The following is a 14,667-nucleotide window of genomic DNA, read 5'->3' as shown; positions in this document are numbered from 1 at the left end:
ATGAGAAGTTATTTCCAAAGATATTCTATTATATTTAAGCTGTACTATTTATGAGTCAGATGTCAAGACATGTTTTAGAGGCATAGAGAGCAACTGATTAGTTAACCTACACATTTTTCAGATTTACTATAACTTTCGAGTGCGACACTGTGTCAACTTTGTGTCAACTTTACCAACTTTAGTGCTTCACTGTTCTTTTTGAAAAAACCCAGAATGTCACTTTTCATGTCAAACATCTTGCTGTTTTCTTCTTATTCACTAAATGACAGTTCTGTATCTCTGTAAATTACCACTGCAGCAGGAAACGAGAGGTCTTAAGCCAGTTTGCTCTGCACAAATGATGGACATAGGAGGAATTCTGCTCCATCAAGGCTGCCTGTGTCATTCCGTGGCTGTAACGGGGATGTCCAGGACTGCTTAGTCAGAGGCACGAAGCAGAGTCAGAAAGCATCCTCTAAATTCTTCAGATGTGAGTTCAGACACCTGTCCCCTCACCTGAGCACACTGGAGTTTATTGAATGTGTTCTGACTCTTACTCTCTCACTGTAGTCAATAAGTCTGGGAGCTCCATACCCCTAGAAAAAACACAGGATTCATAAAGCCTTTTCTCAACTAAACGGAGTTGATGGCTATGGTGTTGCCTGAGAGTCTGATGCTTAAAGAAAATACAGCTGGTGCTCAGGCAGAAGGCAAGAGTGTCAGCCACTCCTAGAGGGCTTTTATTGATTCTCCCATGGAATGAGCAAGTTTAAAAGAAAACCACATTGCTTAAACCTCACTAACTGATTGTTTTATTTTCAAGTAATATGCTCTGAAATCTGCTATGTCTAAAAAACCATTTCAGGCCGGCCCCATGGCTTAGCGGTTAAGTGCGCGCGCTCTGCTGCTGGCGGCCCGGGTTCGGATCCCGGGATCGCACCGACGCACCGCTTCTCTGGCCATGCTGAGGCCACGTCCCACATACAGCAACTAGAAGGATGTGCACCTATGACAGACAACTATCTACTGGGGCTTTCGGGGAAAAATAAATAAATAAAATCATTAAAAAAATAAATAAAAAACCATTTCATAAAACTTAAACTTCTGATTTTTATTCTCTGGTATTTCAAATTATTATTAAGACTGTAAATAATTTAACATTCTACCATATACAAATAGGCAAATATCAATTATATTCTCTAAAATAGTTTGCTCCCATGTTAAAGGTTAATATATGGTAGCAAAACTGGTTACCATCCAGTTTTTAACTCATTTTTTGCTTTTGAAATTACATATAAAATTTGTGTTCTGAAGTATTTTCCTAAAACTCAACAACTTTCTGATATAAATCGACTAGATGAAAGGTAACTAAAATGAAATTTGATCTTTAAAACTCGAGCTTTGTGTAAGAATTGATAATATCAGGCAGTTGAAAGTTGGGTCTCTCCACAATATGATATTTATTAATTGTGAATAGCCACATCTATTACAAAGTGCTGAAAAATAAAAAGAAATTGAACAATATCAACACTCTCTTACCCCACATGTTGTACAGTTTATACGCAAATAAATTCTCAAAGGTCAGAAAAATGTTTATGATTTCAGATAACTGTTAAAATACTATCTCATTCCAGTTTTAACCTCATTTGAAATGGACTGAAAACTGTTCTCTTAGGATTTTGCTCTGATCAGTGCCCCCAGGTCCCCTCAATGCCTCATTTGATTGTAAACTTATCTGAGGAATTGAATATTCTTTTCCATTTCTTCTCTTTAAGGTATCTGTGATAGTGCTTTTTATGCAACGACCACTTGGTACAATTTATTATTAGTTTCAGAAACATGCTTATTTAGGAAGAAATCAAGAAAACAGATGTGAGGAATGTGGGATCACCTAGCTGATGGTGTTCGAGGGATTCCTCATGTGAGTCTTGGCATAGAAAATTCAAAGGGTAAAGCAGCATTGGTCAGATCAAAAGTGTGGGGTGAACATAATTCTGAAGGAATAATGATGGAGACGTAAAAACAAGAAACCCCTTGAATTGTGTTGGAAGTTATTAGACACATCAAAGAGCTGGGAAAAAACGTTGTTTAATGTAAGTTCTTTCTAAACTCTAAGGCAAAAAGTAACATGAATTTACATGGTAATTATAAACCACAAAACAACAATTCACAAGACAAGTAAACAACTAAAGTAGAAACCAGAGTGAGAAAAATAGAGGTTAAAGGAGAGATGGAAAGAGATGGTTTGGGTCAGAAAATATGGCTTAGTCATCCTTGAGGTCTCCCTCAGACTCTGATCATTCCTAGTGCTCAGTAAACACTTTGACCCCATGAGCCTGGGGAGGAGCAAAGTGACACGTGGCTGGGAGGGGAGATAATGCAAAGATACCCTTGTGGAGGCACTGACATTGAAAATCAGTGACATTTTGCAAAAGTGTTTACCATAATATATTAAGGATTATTCTGGAAAGTTAAGGATTTTTCTGGAATGTACGTTTTCATTTTATGGAAACTCCAACAAGCCCAGTGAAAGATTTAGACATTTCAACTTTAGAAATAAAGAGAGGGGCCAGCCCCGTGGTGCAGTGGTTAAGTGAACGCACTCCGGTGCGGTGGCCTCAGAGTCACAGGTTCAGATCCCGGGCGCGCACAGACACACCGCTTGTTAAGCCATGTTGTGGCGGCATCCCATATAAAGTAGAGGAAGATGGGCACAGTTGTTAGCCCAGGGCTAATCTTCCTCAGCAAAAAGAGGAGGATTGGCATCGAAAGTTACCTCAGGGCTGATCTTCCTCACACAAAATAAGAAAGAAACAAAGCCAGAATGGGAAATTTTTTCTGTCAGTTTTAACAATGAAAACCAGTTAACATTTGGAAATCAGTTGCAATTTGAGATCAGAATGTGAAGAAAGAATTAGATGTCACATGTTGTTTTTCCTTTTCTCTGAGGCAGTAAGGCTTGCAGGGGGAATGAAATTCCATCTTTGCTCTATTGAGTTTGAGAAGGTGTAAAATTCTTTTGTGCTGGGCAACACTGTTGACCTGTGGAGAAAAACAAATGATTTAAACAGCTGATCTAAAGGAATAACTGAGCTCATAAAAGTTCTTAGCTTATAAAGAGTGCTTCTACTTTACTCAATTTTACTGGACATCCATTGACCTATATGTGCAAGGTATTTGTGGTAGTATTGAAGGAAATACAAAGAATTATAAGGTTCCAAGCTCCTCCACATACATGACATGGTTTGCAAGATGTAATTTGATTCTGCCAAGGTATTTAGTGTATGTTGAATTATAGAACCTAAAAAAATGACAATGTTATTGAGAAATTGTAATTAAAGACAGCTTCTTAGGAGAGATGGACTAGATCAAGTCCTCAAAGGGACCACTTTTGGGCAGGTGGAGGGAAGAAAGAGTGAGCATTTCAGATGGGGGAAGAGAGGAAATGTACAGAAGTGGAAAGAAACATGGCATTTGTGCATGGGGGTGGGGAGGCCATGACAGGCACACCTTCCCGTGACTGAGAGGCAGCTCAGTTTCCTCCTGCAGGAGCCCAGCACTGCTTCCCACCTCCTGCCTCCTCCACCTGCAAACCCCACGCCTGAGCCAAGGCCTATCTTATCTGGATCACTGCCTAGTCTTCCAACAGGTCCCTTTACTTCCAGTCTGAATTTCTTCTAATCTTTCCTCCACCATGCCTCCAGTGTTACATTCTAGAATCCAAATTTGCTTAAATCTGATATCTGCTTCGACTCCTTCAATGACTGTTCAGAGTAGCCTAGAGAACATTCAGACTCCTGAGCTGGACACGCAGGCTTTCCCTTGCTGTCCTCATCTTTACCCTCATCACCCACTCTGTCCTACATGTTTGCTTTGTTCCAGCCTTAAAAATACCACCCATTTTCGGAAAGATTTAGCATCTTCTATATCTGTCTTTTTATATGTGCTTCTTCTGTCCTCCTATCCAGTTTTTTAATCAACTTAATTTCTATTTCTTAATCTAAACTCATGTCAAACGTTCCTTTCTCTTGGAGACTTTTCCTGAGAGTTCTCCATCTAGAGATCCATTTTGATGTCCCCACTCTGGGACCCTGTACTTATCTACTTTTCCATAACTGTTGTTTTATTCATGTCTCATAGACAGTGAGCTCCTTAAAGCTGAGACTATCCTTCTTCTTGATAAATAAATGGCCAGCAATAGGATACATTGGAGCATATGAGGAAGCCATTTGGTGTAAAACTGATTGGGCCTGACATTGTTTTTTTTTTTTTTCCCCAAAAAGGGCCTGTAGCCTCTGTTCATCCATTGTATATCCGCCCTAAGCAATTAACATGTCCCAAAGACAAAAACAATGCCCTTAAGGTATAAATGCAGCTTCCCCCACATTGGCATTTCCTTAAATATAATCATTTCTCCCTAGGCTAGAATTTGATTGCTGCACTCATCCTGTGACCACCCAACTCCAGACAACAGCCACGCCCATGGAGACAGCAGACCTGATACCCACTGTGTCCATCAATGGAGGTGCTGACAGGTCAAGGTTGTGGCTATTGTAAAAGGGACATTGCAATCACATGTGGTACATGCTCTTTGATGGTATATAACCACGCTGTACACCCCACTTCTTTGGAGTGCTCCATTTCTTTGTGAAAGGACTCTCCTGGGCTATATAGTCGTCAAAGTTTGGCTGATAGTAAACTCAGCCCAAGTTGGTTTTATAGATTTTTTATGGATTATTTGCGTCGACATTCTATTTGTCCCTCCAGTGTCTGAACACAGTACCTGACACCTTGAGGGCACTCAGAAAATGTTTGATGAGTGAATAAGTATGTGGGAGACCACACTGGCTGGAGCAGAAGGGGCATTTTGGGGAGTGGTAGAAAATTCACTCACGTTCCTACCATAGTGGTTGAGGCTGTGGGCTTTGGACCTGTTTGCCTCGGCACCAATCCCAGTTATCCCGCTTTTAACTGGGGAACCTGTGCAAAGTATTTACTCTCTGAGCCTTAGTTTCCTCATCTATAAAATGGGGCTACTGAGAACTCCTGTCTCATAGGGTTTTAGTGAGATTTAAATGCATTAACTTATGTAAAGTGTTTAGAAGAGCTCCTGGCGCATAGTAGGCATTAACATGTTAGCTGTTGTGTTATCATTATTGCTCTTATATCTTAACGATACTCTGGTTTTGAAAAGATGTTATCATAATACAGTTGATCCTCATTATTTGTGGATTCCGTGTCTGCACACTTGCCTACTAGCTAAAATGTACTGGCAGCCCCCAAATCAACACTCACAGGCCTTTCATGTCGATTTGCAGATAAGCACAAAGTGGTGAAAAATTTGATTCACTCGAAGTGCACGTTCCCAGCTGAGGGGAACAAGGTGACGCTCTGCCCTGTTGTTTCAGCCCATGCTGTAAACAAGTGTCCTTCTTGCAGTCTATTTAGTGCCTCATTTGTTATCTTTTTGTGCCTTGTGTTGGTGACTCGGCTGTTTAATATGTCCCCCATGTGTAGTGCTGCAATACTGCCTGGTGATCCTCAGGGCAAAATGCTGTGACGTGTCTTTACAGAGAAAGTATTTGTGTTCGATAGGCTTCCTTCAGACACGAGGTACAGTGCTGTTAGTCTAAGTTCAATGTTAATATATCAACAATATATATTAAATAAGGTGACTTTAAAGAGAAACACACAGAGAAAAAGGTTATGTATTGATCAGTTGAAGAAAATGTGACTAAGGTTTGCAGGAACCTAACCCTGCATTTCCTGTAGGAGCAGTGGGTCATATTCACTGATTCAGTGTTCACAGTGACTTTATAGAATGTCACACTGTGCATAACGAGAACTGACTGTATCTTATGTAATCTTCACATACTCCTTTATAACAGGCAGGGTAAGGAACAGGGTGTCCACATTCTATGGGCTATTACAGACCTTATGAGCTAAGTAGAGAATTTAAAAAGTCTTGTGTTCAGCCTAAGAGCCATGAGTTTTTGAGCAAAGAAGATCTATGATGAACTGATGTTTAAGGAAAAATTACCTGGCAAGAGACTGTAGTTTTGAGAGGAAGAAGGAGAACTGAGCCAGAAAGAAGAACCAGCTGTTAAACTCTCTAAGTATTCCCAGTGTTTGGTGAGGAGATTCGGAGCTAAGGTGCTGATGTGATAAAGGAAAAGTAGCAGCCAAGGGATGTAATAATGGATTTGGTAACCATATATAGGATGTAAGTTAGGCTGTGGTTTTCAAAGTGGGGTCCCTGGACCAGCAGCATCAGCATCACCTGGGATATGGGAAGAAATGCAAATTGTCAGGTGCTGCTGCAGACCTGCTGAACTGGAAATTCTGGGGTTGGGCCTGGCAATCTGGGTTTCAACAAGGCCTCCAGGTGCTCTGGTTCCCATGAAGTTTAGGAGCCAATGAATAGAAAAATTATTCCAACACGTCACCATGCCCAGGTAAGCCACAGGGCAGGGAGGTGGAATTTGTTTGGAGGATATGACACATTTTAAATTTTAGGAAAAAGTAATTCAGTGTCTGTTTCATCAAGAGGACTCCAGAGATGCCATTTTAGCTCTCTGCATGTGAAGCTCTTTTGTCCACAATATGTTCTCCTTTAGAGAGCCCTTGGTAAGTTATTTACCAATTACCACATGTTCTGAGAGTCCCTTATTTCTTGAAATCCCCTTTCAGACTTCAAAATGTACTTTATTTTTGTGCACAATCTCCTCTATTTAAAATCTGGAATTCTCTTCCTATAGGATCATGTATCGCACATGCAGCCTTACTGTCAATTTGGAATGCCATTGGTTTCTTCCAAAAGCTTAGAATGTTTTAGAATTTAGAACCTGATGAATAGAGAATTCATATGCTTCTGTGTAGGATTAATATTTTTCAGATGTCTAGAGGTTTCCCAACTTGCCAGTAATGTGGCCTTAAGATTTAGCAGAACTTGAAAATCTGAATATAGTAGAAAGTGAATTCCATCTGTAATATTAACATTTACAAAATAAATGATCACATTGTTAACGTACCAATAAGCACTTTCTATATTCTAGGCTCTGAAAATATCTTGCTTACATAGTAAACCTGATAAAGTTTCAAAGATGAGCCAATTAACTTTTCAGCAAAAGCTTTACTTGACTGTATCTTGGCTTCCTTTTTGACAGTTTTAGCCTTAATGTCACAGTAATGTTTTCTTTTTCTGGGAATCAGATAATCTTCTATCGGGCGAACACTTTAATTTTTAATGGTCACTTGTATTTTGTGATATGCACGTGTTCAAATAATCTATAAGAACTAACCATTGCCACCCACATATAAGATTATACAGGAATGGAAGAATTTTGGCTGACTTACTGTATATAATTGTTCAGCCGAAGCAGATGGTAGACTCCACTACATACAATGATTTAGGGGTTTGAAGCAGTATCTTTAAATACAAATAATCTCAAAAATGCTAATATATAAAGTATATTACTTACAGTGTTAACTAACCAAAATAGTTAAATTTGTTATCTTTCCTCACTTTATAAGGATGTACCCAGTGTATAGATTCTGTACAAAGCTGCAAAGATAACTTTTTTCCTTTTCAAAATTTATTTATTTCAGAGTGACGTCAGCATCATGGCGGAGTGAGCTTTCCCGTGAATTCTTCCCCCACAAGATACAACAAAAGTAACAGCCACAGACCAACAACGGAATCCCAGACAGTGAAAAGCTAGAGCGGAGGGATCCACACTGCCAGACGTCTGAGAGCGGAACGTGCTGGGCCCCCGGAGGAAGTGGGGAGAGGTAAGGAGAACTCCGCTCCCTCCCCATCAGATCAGCGATCCGGTCCGCGCGGCTCCCAGAGAGGGGGGAGGGGCGGCCCTCGGCGGGAAACTGTAGCTCTTCGGGCTCTCTAAGCCAGTGGGAAACTCCCGCACAGAGGGCTCAGAGGAGCCACAGGGCTACCATCAACATCTGAGCAACCCAGAGAGCGGATAAAGAGGGGCAAACGAGAAGCCTCCCACGTCAGGGACCCAGAGGGCAAAAGAGAGAGCTCCCCCCTCCCCGCAACCCGGACTCTGCAGCTCGACCAGATCTAGCGGTCCGAGGCAGACCTGAATAAACTGGACTGGACCCGTGGATCGCAGTGGGGAAAAAAAACAAAACAAAACAAAACAAAACTGCGGATCGCAGCAGAAAAACTGGGGCAGAGCGCAGGGGGCTTAGACTACACAGCCCTTTACCACCAGACAGTGGCGGCAGGTGGAAATTGCAACCAGAGACTTCCAGGATGAGGAAAATCAAAACCAACACAGGAACCACAATGCAAAAATATATGAAATCACCAGACCAGAAACAAAATGACAAGCACCCAGAAATCAACCCCGACGACACAGAAATCCATAAACTAAATGACAGAGATTTCAAAATAGCTATCATAAAAACACTCAACGAAATATGAGACAACACAGACAAACAATTAAATGAGATTAGGAGTTTCTTCACAAAAGAGATTGAAATCATAAAGAAAAACCTATCAGTGCTGATGGAGATGAAGAACACAATGGAGGAGATAAAGGAGAACCTGGAATCTTTAAAGAACAGAGCTGACAATATGGAGGAAAGAATTAGTACTTTAGAGGATAGGAATACAGATATACTCCAGATGGAAGAAGAGAGAGAACTAAGACTAAAAAGAAATGAAGAAAGACTCCGAGAAATATCAGACTCTATTAGAAAATGTAACATAAGAATTATAGGTATTCCTGAGGGAGAGGAGAGGGAAAGAGGAACAGAGAGCCTATTCAAGGAAATAATAGCTGAAAATTTCCCAAATCTGGGGAAGGAGCAGGAAATACCAGTAAGCGAAGCCAACAGGACACCTATATATATTAACAGACAAAGGCCTTCACCACGACACCTAGTGGTAAGGCTAGCCAGGGTCAACGACAAAGAAACAATATTAAGGGCAGCTAGACAAAAACAAAAAATAACGTACAAAGGAACTCCCATCAGGCTCTCAGCGGATTTCTCAACAGAAACTTTTCAGGCTAGAAGAGACTGGAATGATATATTCAAAATACTAAAAGACAAAAACTTTCAGCCAAGAATACTCTATCCAGCAAAAATATCCTTCAAATATGATGGAGAAATAGTAACTCTCCCAGATAAACAAAAGCTAAGGGAGTTCATGGCCACGAGACCGCCACTACAAGAAATACTCAAGAAGGCCCTCAGGCCTGAAAACAAGAAGAGAAAGGGAACAGAAAGCTTGGAGTAAGGAGAAAAGTAGGTAGACAAAATCAGAGAAATAGTAGATCTTTACCGGAATAGGTTAGCAACCACTTAAATACTAAACTCAAAGATCAAAGGAAGAAATTCACCAAAAATAAATTTAACCTCATCACTGTAAACACACAGCCACAACACAAGATAGAATAAGGTATAACAAGAGCAACTTAGAAGGGGAAGAGGAAAGTGACTGAATTGACTTAGTATAAGGAAATAGGAGGCTATCAGATAATGGACTATCTCATACAGAAGATTTTTCGCCCAAACCTCAAGGTAACCACTAAACAAATAATCAAATTAAAACCACATATGATAAACAAAGAGAAAACTAGAAGAATCATAAGACAGAACAACCAAACTGAATTGGCAGTCCAAAACAAATGGGACAAGAAACAAAGGAAATGCAAAAGAACCAGAAAATAAGTGACAAAACAGCAACATTCAACCCTCATATTTCAATAATTACCCTAAATGTAAATGGATTGAACTCTCCAATCAAAAGATACAGAGTGGCAGGATGGATTAAAAAGCAAGACCCAACAATATGCTGCCTTCAGGAAACACATCTTAGCACTAAAGACAAGCACAGGCTCAGAGTGAAAGGATGGAAGACAATACTCCAAGCTAATGGCAAACAAAAGAAAGCAGGTGTTGCCATACTCATATCAGACAAAGTAGACTTCAAGATAAAACAGGTTAAGAAAGACAAAGAAGGGAAATATATAATGATAAAAGGGACACTCCATCAAGAAGACATATCACTTATAAATATATATGCACCCAACATAGGAGCACCAATGTACATAAAACAACTATTAACAAACCTAAAAGGAGAAATCAACAACAACACAATAATAGTAGGGGATCTTAACACCCCACTTACAGCAATGGATAGATCATCCAGACAAAAAGTTAATAAAGAAATATTAGACTTAAATGAAAAACTGGACGAGATGGACCTAGTAGACATATACAGAGCACTCCACCCAAAAACAGCTGACTACACATTCTTCTCAAGCACGCATGGAACATTCTCTAGGATAGACCATATGTTGGGAAACAAAGCAAGCCTCAATAAATTTAAGAAGATTGAAATCATAACAAGCATCTTTTCAGACCATAAGGCTATGAAACTGGAAATGAACCATGAAAAAAAAACTGGGAAAGTGACAAAAATGTGGAGATTAAACAACATGCTACTGAACAACCAATGGATCATTGATGAAATTAAAGGAGAAATCAAAAACTATCTGGAAACAAACGAAAATGATAACATGCCATATCAAACCATATGGGACGCAGCAAAAGCGGTCCTGAGAGGGAAACTCATAGCGATACAAGCCCACCTTAACAAACAAGAAAAAGCCCTAATAGGCAACCTTAAATTACACCTAACAGAACTAGAAAAAGAAGAACAAACAAAGCCCAAAGCCAGCAGAAGGAGAGAAATAATAAAAATCAGAGCAGAAATAAATGATATTGAGACCAAAAAAACAGTAGAAAGGATTAATGAAACAAAGAGTTGGTTCTTCGAGAAGATAAACAAAATAGACAAACCCTTAGCCAGGCTAACTAAGAAAAAAAGAGAAAAGGCTCAAGTAAATAAAATTAGAAATGAAAGAGGAGAAATTACAACGGATACCATGGAAATACAGAGGATTATAAGAGAATACTATGAGAAATTATATGCCAACAAATTGGACAATCTAGAAGAAATGGATAAATTCTTAGACTTATACAACCTCCCAAAATTGAACCAAGAAGAAATGGAGAATCTGAATAGACCAATCACAAGTAAAGAGATTGAAATAGTAATCAAAAACCTCCCAAAAAATAAAAGTCCAGGACCAGATGGCTTCTCCAGTGAATTTTACCAAACATTCAAAGAAGATTTAATACCCATCCTCCTCAAACTATTCCAAAAAATAGAGCAAGATGGAACACTTCCTGAATCATTCTATGAGGCCAACATCACCCTGATACCAAAACCAGACAAAGACAATACAAAGAAAGAAAATTACAGGCCAATATCGCTGATGAACATTGATGCAAAAATCCTCAACAAAATATTGGCAAACCGAATACAACAATATATTAAAAAGATCATACACCATGATCAAGTGGGATTTATACCAGAGACGCAGGGATGGTTCAACATCCGCAAATCAATCAACGTGATACATCACATCAACAAAACAAAGAATAAAAACCACATGATCATCTCAATAGACGCAGAGAAGGCATTTGACAAGATACAACATCCATTTATGATAAAAACTCTCAATAAAATGGGAATAGAAGGAAAGTACCTCAACATAATAAAGGCCATATATGACAAACCCACAGCTAACATCATACTCAACGGGGAAAGACTGAAAGCCATTCCTCTGAGAACAGGAACGAGGCAGGGCTGCCCACTCTCACCACTCCTGTTCAACATAGTACTGGAGGTTTTGGCCAGAGCAATTAGGCAAGAAAAAGGAATAAAAGGAATCCAAATAGGTAACGAAGAAGTGAAACTCTCACTATTTGCAGATGACATGATTGTATATATAGAAAACCCTAAAGAATCTGTTGGAAAACTGTTAGAAACAATCAACAACTACAGCAAAGTTGCAGGGTACAAAATCAATCTACAAAAATCAGTTGCATTTCTATATGCTAATAATGAACTAACAGAAAGAGAGCTCAAAAAGATAATACCATTTACAATTGCATCAAAAAGAATAAAATACCTAGGAATAAATCTTACCAAGGAGGTGAAGGACCTATACAATGAGAACTACAAGACATTATTGAGGGAAATCTACGATGACATAAAGAAATGGAAAGATATCCCATGCACGTGGATTGGAAGAATAAACATAGTTAAAATGTCTATATTACCTAAAGCAATCTACAGATTCAATGCAATCCCAATCAGAATCCCAATGACATTCTTCACAGAAATAGAAAAAAGAATACTAAAATTTATATGGGGCAACAAAAGACCCCGAATAGCTAAAGAAATCCTAAAGAAAAAGAACAAAGCAGGAGGCATCACAATTCCTGACTTCAAAACATACTACAAAGCAATAGTAATCAAAACAGCATGGTACTGGTACAAAAACAGACACACAGATCAATGGAACAGAATTGAAAGCCCAGAAATAAAACCACACATATACGGACAGCTAATTTTCGACAAAGGTGCTAAGGACATGCAATGGAGAAAGGAAAGTCTCTTCAATAAATGGTGTTGGGAAAACTGGACAGCCACATGCAAAATAATGAAAGTGGACCATGTGCTATCGCCATTCACAAAAATTAACTCAAAATGGATCAAAGACCTGAAGGTGAGACCTGAAACTATAAAACTCATAGAAGAAAATATAGGCAACACACTATTTGACATTGGGTTTAAAGGAATCTTTTCGGATGACATGCCTACCCAGACTAGGGAAACTAAAGAAAAAATAAACAAGTGGGACTTTATCAGACTAAAGAGCTTTTATAAGACAAATGAAACCAGAATCAAGATGAACAAACAACCAACCAGCTGGGAGAGAATATTTGCAAAACATACATCTGACAAGGGGTTGATCTCCATAATATATAAAGAACTCACACAATTGAACAACAAAAAAACAAACAACCCGATCAAAAAATGGGCAGAGGAAATGAACAGACACTTCTCCAAGGAAGATATACAGATGGCCAATAGGCACATGAAAAGATGCTCAACATCACTAATCATCAGGGAAATGCAAATCAAAACAACACTAAGATACCACCTCACGCCCGTTAGAATGGCTATAATCACCAAGACAAAAACAACAAATGTCGGAGAGGATGTGGAGAAACAGGAACCCTCATACACAGCTGGTGGGAATGCAAATTGGTGCAGCCTCTATGGAAAACGGTATGGAGATTCCTCAAAGAATTAAAAATAGAGATGCCCTATGATCCAGCCATCCCACTACTGGGAATCTATCCAACGCACCTGAAATCAACAATCCAAAGAGGCTTATGCACCCCTATGTTCATTGCAGCATTATTCACCATAGCCCAGAAGTGGAAGCAACCTAAGTGTCCCTCGACTGACGATTGGATTAAGAAAATGTGGTATATATATACAATGGAATACTACTCAGCCATAAAAAAAGACAAAATCGTCCCATTTGCAACAACATGGATGGGCCTGGAGCGTATTATGTTAAGTGAAATAAGCCAGAAAGAGAAAGACAAACACTGTATGATCTCACTCATATGTGGAATATAAACCAACACATGGACAGAGAAAACTGGACTGTGGTTACCCGGGAAGTGGGGGTGGGGGGTGGGCACAAGGGGTGAAGGGAGTCATATATGGGGTGATGGACAAACAAAAATGTACAACCCAAAATTTCACAATGTTAGAAACCATTAAAATATCAATAAAAAAATTTATTTATTTTAATTTTTAATAGTGAGAACCTTAGTGTTGGGTAAATTGCTGCACAATTACTGGAAATGCTGAGAGTCTTTTGAAAAAGTGTAGAAGTCTAAAGATAATGAAAAGTACATTTCTCCAATGTCAAGTCCTTTGAGCTTCTGTCTAGTTGTACTCTGAAGAGATGGAAGATTAAGTACCAGCACAGGACACAAAGGAACAGGCTGCCAACTTGAGGGCTTCCCATGGACCACAGAGTGCCTGGCAGACTCTTGGAGATTGAATCTGGGATTTGTTCATGGCTGGGACCTGAGAGGAGGATTTTGCTTAAATGATCAGAGAATAGACCACTTTTTTCTTGTTAATAAGTAATATTTACCATGTAAATTTCTTTATAAATCTCTGAATAAAATAAAATTATAACCCGTATAGAAATCAACTCTTAGTGACAAGCCCCACAGCCTTCTTTAGAGAGCTCAACAGAAAATGTCTGAGCTGACTGTGAATTGGTCTTCTCTAAAGGCAACCAGCCCTTCATTGATAGCCCTGGATAAAGAAGGCCAGACACAATTCTTTGAAGATGTTTAGCTGAATTCAGAACCAAAAATCCTACCCCCAGTTGGCTCCTCTGTGAGAATGGATGGCTGGCCTTATTTCACAGGCTGGGCAGTTGAGGTTTCAGATGAGCTTAATTGCTCTGTTACACAGAGATGGAAAAGGAAGAATGTGACATTGATTCAGTGCTCAGATTTTGCAGGTAAAGATAGGGTCATAGAGGGGAATAAAGATTTCAGCAAATTGGTTTTTTGTTCTCTACAGTGTAAGTAATTTAAGAAACAGATAGTCTCTCACTCCAACTCTCTTCCCCGTTATCTATCTGTAATATGGCTGTAAAAATTCTCTCTTTAAAGATTTCAGTCTTGGGCCAGCCCCGTGGCTTAGTGGTTAAGTGCGTGCGGTCTGCTACTGGCGGCCCGGGTTCGGATCCCGGGCGCACA

This window comes from Diceros bicornis (assembly GCF_020826845.1).
Source record: "Diceros bicornis minor isolate mBicDic1 chromosome 21 unlocalized genomic scaffold, mDicBic1.mat.cur SUPER_21_unloc_1, whole genome shotgun sequence".
Lineage (NCBI taxonomy): Eukaryota > Metazoa > Chordata > Mammalia > Perissodactyla > Rhinocerotidae > Diceros > Diceros bicornis.
This window is presented reverse-complemented; position numbering follows the sequence as displayed.